The sequence below is a fragment of the Triticum urartu genome, chromosome 7A (genome assembly GCF_056163025.1).
Source record: "Triticum urartu cultivar PI428250 chromosome 7A, HENAU_Tu73, whole genome shotgun sequence".
Lineage (NCBI taxonomy): Eukaryota > Viridiplantae > Streptophyta > Magnoliopsida > Poales > Poaceae > Triticum > Triticum urartu.
In genome coordinates, this window is record NC_141879.1 from 9,992,873 (window position 1) to 9,999,413 (window position 6,541).

The window sequence follows — 6,541 nt, forward strand, 5'->3', positions numbered from 1 at the left end:
AAATAGCGCCGCCTGGGGGCGTGCCGGCGAAAAAATCAACATGGGGCGGTTTTCCCAGCCGTCGTCCCAAGGCCGCCCTAGATGCTGTTTTTTTGAAAACTAAACTCGGACAAAATCCGGCCAAACACGACACAAATTTGGCCAAACTAGGCGATTTCATTGATATTTGTACAAAAACAAAACATAATTTAAATACTAACTAAAACCATAACTAAATACTACTACTACGACGCAGCCACCGCTCGCCTTCTACATGCCGAGGAGCCTGTAGAACTTGGTGTAGTCACCGTCGTCGTCGTCGCCGTCATCATCGGCGTCGTCCCTGCTGCACCCCTGACCAGCATCGCCGATGCATGAGGGGTTGGACGGCCCGGGCGGCTCCTTGTTGCTATCGCCGAGGATGACGACGCCGCCCTCCTCGCGTCAGCGACGCCGAGCGCCGATCTGCTCGAGGGCGCAGCGCTGGCGCACCATCTCCTCACAGACGTATTCCTCCCACGCACATTTGAGGGCGGTCTCGTCAGCGGCGGCTATGGCCTCGTGATCCTTCTTCACGGGGAGCAACCCCGGCTCGGTCTTCGGCCTGACGAGGCGGGAAGAGGGAGGAGAGGGGCCACGGCCGCCCTCGTTGATGACGAGGGCACCGCCGCGGGTGGGCGCCCAAGCGGCGTCTGCTGTGGCTCCGGCTTGAAGGGGCGGAGCGCCAGGGATCCGGAGGAAAGGGAGCCAGAGCCCGATGACGAGGAGGTCGTTGTTTCCAATTGCCGCGACATCCAGGAGCTGCCGCAGTGGCGACGGAAGGAGGGGCGCACTAGGTACTCCAAGCACGGCGTGTTGCCGGCCTTGATGTGCTCGAGGACAGCTTCGAGGGTGCGGCCGGAGACGCCCCACCATTGGCTCCGCCCCTCAGAGTTGAGGTAGCCGCGGGGCTTGACGCCTTCCATGGCGGCGAGCTGGTCTTCGTGGCGGTGGTCGAAGTACGCCGTCCACAGCGTGTGGCTGACGGGGGCGTACCTCGGCTGGTTCCGCGCTTGCTCCGGCAGCAACGACCGGTGCGCTGATCAGCACCAGCGGGCGCCGGAGGCACCGGGACACCTCCGCTGCTCAACCTCCACGAGCCCGGCACCTTCATGTCCGGCGGCGCCGGATAGTCGGCCTCGTAGAGGAAGCGTGCCTCGTCCTCTTGCAGGTGGCGGCAGCCGAAGCCGTTGGTCGCCGCACTATCGCCTGGATAGCGCTCGGCCATGGTCATCGGCGAGGGAGAGAGGGGAGACGCGCGTCGGCGGTGAGAGGGCGAGGGGTGTCGGCGGTGAGATGGCGAGGGACATCGGCGGCGAGAGGGGGGAAGAGGGTCTGTGGCGAGGGAGTGTGCGTTCCCCGGCGAAGGGAGAGGCGGCCTTTATAGTCGCGGGTGGGCGGCGAGAGGGCGGCCGCCGTGTATACGCATGGCGGGAGCGGACGGGACACGCGTCGGCGCGCCTTCACTGCGCCGCCCGTGAGGGATCAATAGAAGGCTGACCGGCACGGCACTGAGGCGATGAGGGCGACGAAGGCGTCGATTCGCTGACTTGGCAGGCCCACTTGTTTCCGGCCAACAACCATTTCCCCGGTGCCTCCAGGCACCCCAGCGCGCCGGGTTCGATCTGGGTCCGCTGGCGCCAAATTCGTCCCTAAACGGCGAAAAATGGGCTTCTGGTGACGTGACCGGGCCGATTTTTCGACGCCGGAGATAAAAAAGGCCTTGGGGGTCTTGTTGGGAGCACGGCTGGAAATGCTCTTTTGCGCTAGTTTTTGTCGTTTTGTCAAAGCGGGGCACACCATTCGATCAGGTTGGACCGGCCGATCAAATAGTTTTTGCAGGAGGTTCTCCCTGGTTTGTGAAGTTCTAGAAGCTTACTAGGCCTTCTTTTTTTTTCTTTTTCTGGACTGGTTATTTTTTGTTTTATTTCATTTTTTCTTTTCTCTATTCTTTTTCATTTTTCATTTTTTTCTGCCTATTTCACCCCTTTTCTTTTCTTTTCTTTTTCTTTGTTATGTGGGCGGGCTTTTTAGAAATTGAACTTTTCTTCAGATTTGTGAACCTTTTAGAATTCATGTACTTTTTCAAATGCATGTTTTTCAAATGCATGTAGTATTTTCAAATTAGTGATTTTTTAGCCAAAATAGTGAACATTTTCCAAATCCATGAAGTAAATTGATGAACTAGTTTCAAATCCGTGATTTTGTTTCCAAATTTATGATTTTTTTAAATCAACGATCTCTTTGAAAAATCATAAAATTTGAAAATTTCCACAATGTTTTTTTAATTCGTGATTATTTTTCAAGAATAACCGACTTTTTTTGATTTCATGATTTTTTTGAATTTGCGCAAAAAAATTGAGTCTGTGAATTTTTTATTTCAAGAACTTTCTTTGTGTATGTTTCGTTAATTAATTTTTGGAATTTTTATTTCCTTTTCCTTTTTGTCCAAAAGCCAACGGTTGACCGGCCGACTAGTCAACCATTGACCAAACGAACTAGGTGCACCTCGTATGATAGGTCGGATCATATCATCGGCGCGTGGATACCAGAAGCCCTAACCAGCACATAAGGGGACTATTACGAGGTCTGGAGCAGAAGGATACTTTCGAGGTTATTTGATGGTAGGGCACCCAATAGGGCAAAAAATATGGCCATATAATAGGGCACAATTGCCGCAACAGCCGCTCGAAAATAACATAACTGCAAGGCAGCCGCATCAACAATTTCTTGCCCACATTTTATATAGGACAAAACAAATACATGAACAACAATATATTAAAACCAATGTTCAAAATATCATCTGATTCACCGATTTATCATCTAGTTTACCACTTATCAATGGGTGACCGCTAAGTTTATACCTTACCTTTTCTAATCATTTGAGCCAATTTATCGCTCAGACAAGTGATTAATCAGGAATCTAGGGATTAATTGGGCTGGTCCCTTGTGTTTAGAAACCCAAAAAGGGTCTCCCGTTTAGTAGACTGTCGCACATTACATTTTATCCCCCATTCCATAGGCCATGCATTGTAGTGTTGTCCCATTTTATTTGTCATCATTCATTGTTTGACATGTAATATGTAGTTATATATTGATATAGTGTTGTCATATTTAAATGCTTACAAACACACCGATGGTTTTTTTTCCATTTTTACCTTATTAGTGCTCGGAACCTAGGAATTACATGCAAAACCGGACCAATTAATATTCGACCGATAAAAAATATTAGTAGTATTTGAAAAAGTAGATACGACAAAGACGTATCAGATATCCCCCGTGTGGCATGAGTCAGAATCCCTCTCGAGGGAACCGAATATCCGTCTGCACAGACGGTTCCATAGAAAGGGTTCCGGCAGGCCCATGATCGAGCCCAGGTGCCTTGGACAACCACTCGGAATTTGATGATACGCCCACATTCGGGCCGTGAGACGTCTTCTCCAGAAGAGATTGAAAAATGGGCGGTATCACCGAGTCTTCTTCCCAGCTGCTCAATGTTTGTCCCTCCGCAGGCATGAACAAAGTGAGTCTGCCGAGGTCTCTTGCTCGAACCTCAGATCCGTTGATCAGTCGGACGTCTTGCCGGAAGAAAGCACACACCAACTCTCCAGCGAGACCTCGACCGACTCGGGTGCTACTGTCGAGTTTATAAATACGGGGTAGGCCCAAGTATACGAATGGCCCATCGGAGGCCCATGATCGCATAATATACTGTCCAAAAGGCAATGGCTTCATCATCAGCCCATCAGAGATAAGGTGGCCCAAATCCGCACTAAGCCCCAACAGTCGGACTGCGGCTCAGCCGACTGTCGAGTGCCAACACTCGGACGAAGATGGAGGGAGTTGTCAGCTAGACCATTAGTCAGCTGTCTACTAGACCATCTCTTGGCCACGATGTCTTGATGACGGTTGTTATCCAACAGCAATATAACCCGGTTAAATACGGCAGCTACCAGTAGTAAATGTCATGAAACAGTCGGACACACCTGAGGTCATGAATAGCATTAATACCAGTCCTTTATGCACCTCTACCTGGCGCACTTTATATAAGCAAGGAGGGAAGCCCGGGGCTGAAGGTTGAACTTCCACACTTTGTACCTCCGCTGCAGAGGGCCTCAACCTGTATAAATCCTTGAGTGTACTCTTAACCGCGCCGTTCACTAGATACCATTGCCTCTACATTCCTACCTCCTAGTATTATCAAGATTATATCCATGACAGGCATAATAGCTTCTATAACAACCAAATCGATTTCATTAGATGCTTCGCAAAATATGTTTTCATAATGTAACTTATTTGTCTTTCAAAAAAAAGTAACTTATTTGGTTTTATAGATGGTGAAGCACTTTTCTACAAACGTAATGTAGAATGAAGTGGAAAAATCGATGTTTTTTTTAGTATGATGGATCCTTTTTAGTACAAGCAAATTACAACAAACGGGGGCCAACCTATTGTACCTCTTACATTGTGGGGATATCCAGAAATACTCTAAAACTTTACATTACGTGCACCCATGCATCTGCAAGGAAGAACGTATACTTATAAACTTAGAATCAATAAAAGAAGCTTTGACAAATTACACGGTACTGCTGGGTTGGTATTGTCTTTCATTCGATGCGCCGTTTGAGGATCTTGGCCCACAACCCATTCTTCATCTTGAGCACAACTGATGGCTTTGGCTCTACAACGTGCCCTCCCACCATTTCAAAATCGAAGTTCCACACCATGGCGGCAACGACACTCTTCATCTGCTCTACCGAGATGTGCTTGCCCAAGCACGATCTCGGCCCGGCGTTGAATGCTAGGAACTTGTAGGATGGTACGTACAGAAGCTTGCCGTCCTCTTTGACCCACCTTTCTGGGCGGTACTCCGTGCAATCCTTGCCCCACACACCTTCCATCCTGCCCATTGAGTAGAGTGAAATCAGGATGGTTTCACCCCTTTGCACCTTGTGACCGCTCGGCAGTATGTTGTCGGTCATCACCGTCTTGCGCTCGATGGGGCCCGGTGGGTACAGCCTCATGGATTCGAACAATGCCGCGTGCAGGTAGACGATCGGTTCGGTCTCCTCTGGCTCAAAGATCATCATGTGGTTGCCGCTGGTGGTGGTTGCTTTGTGCATGGCAATGGGAGCTAGTTCTCTTCTGATGCTCGACACGACGTGTGGGTGTTTGATGAGGTTGTAGAAGAGCCAGGTGAGGGTCGTGCCGACCGTGTCACGCCCAGCAAACATGTAGTTGATCAGGGTCGCGTACAGGAAAGCATTAGGTTTTCCGTGGTCGTCGGTATACTCTGGGTCATGGATGTAGGAAGAAACAATTTGTACCTTCTTTTTATCTTGCTCTTTATCCATGTCCATGTGGACTGGTCCGTCTCTCCACTTCTTCATCATCTCTCTGACAAATCGGTGCAGTTCCAATTGCGCTGCGGCGAGCTTCCGCTCCGGGCCAATTTTTAGACACTTCATCAACTTCCAGCAAGATTACATCAAACACCCACACGTCGTGTCGGACACCATGTTCCGGATGAAGCCTACATCCATGACAGCTTCCATGGCGTCCGGCACAATTACAGGTGGCATATCGGCGGTCAGAAGGCCAGGGTCGACCCCGAAGACCGACATGGCCGTCATGTCGAATGTGAACCTGGTAAACAGGTCCTGCATATCCAACGAGGTTAGGCTCTCCATGCGCGCCAAGAAGGGGAGGAGGCCGTTCTCCAGCTTATCGCGGCAGCAGCGGGCCATGTGAGCCAGCAGCTGTGGGCTCGACATGAGGTGCTGCACTCTGCCACGCTGGCGGCGCCATGACTCGCCGTCCGCGTTGAAGAAGCTGTTCCCCATGGCGTCGAAGATGGCAGCGAACTCCTCGCCCTTGGGATAGTTGGTGAAGTTCGAGGCGAAGATGTGGCGGACATTCGTCGGGTCGCAGGTGACGAAGAAGTACATGGCAGGCCCACGAAACACAAAGCTACTGCCGGCAGCGGCGAGCAAGGAGGTGGCGTAGTCATGGAAGCGGTGGAGGTTAGCGACAACGGAAGGGAGCATTCCAACCAGGGGCCATTCCGCTGGAAGCGTTGGGACAGTCTTTGAACTCCTCAACTTGATGAAGCAGAAGAGCAAGGAGAGAAGCAAGACAAGAAAGGAGACGAGGAGGTGGTGTAGCTCTAGCGACGACAAGAGTGCCATTGTTTTCCTTGCTACTCAATGACAAATGCTTGAGAATTACGTAGAATTTATAGATTCTTTGCTTGTGCATGCAATATACTAGTACCTGTTGCAGGAAGGCCTTATAGATTATTAATGTAGGTCGTCGGAAGGAACATGATGCTGAGAAGCTTCCAGCCGGGGGCCGGGATCACTAAGGGGGTGTTTGGTTGAGAAGTCCTAGGACTTTTTCTAGTCCCAAGGACTAATCAAAAAAGACTCTCTAGTAGAGTCTTTTTCTAATCCCTGTAGAAAAAGTTCCTCTCGTTTGGTTTCTAGGGACTTTTTCTAGTTTCGGAGACTAAAAAGTCCGTGAA

At 50.1% G+C, this 6,541-nt stretch overlaps 1 pseudogene; it reads right to left on the minus strand.

The window, feature by feature from the left end:
* Positions 1-4,382: 4,382 nt before the first annotated feature.
* On the minus strand, positions 4,383-6,208 carry LOC147956859 (noroxomaritidine synthase 2 pseudogene; annotated as a pseudogene).
* Between the last annotated feature and the right edge of the window lie 333 nt (positions 6,209-6,541).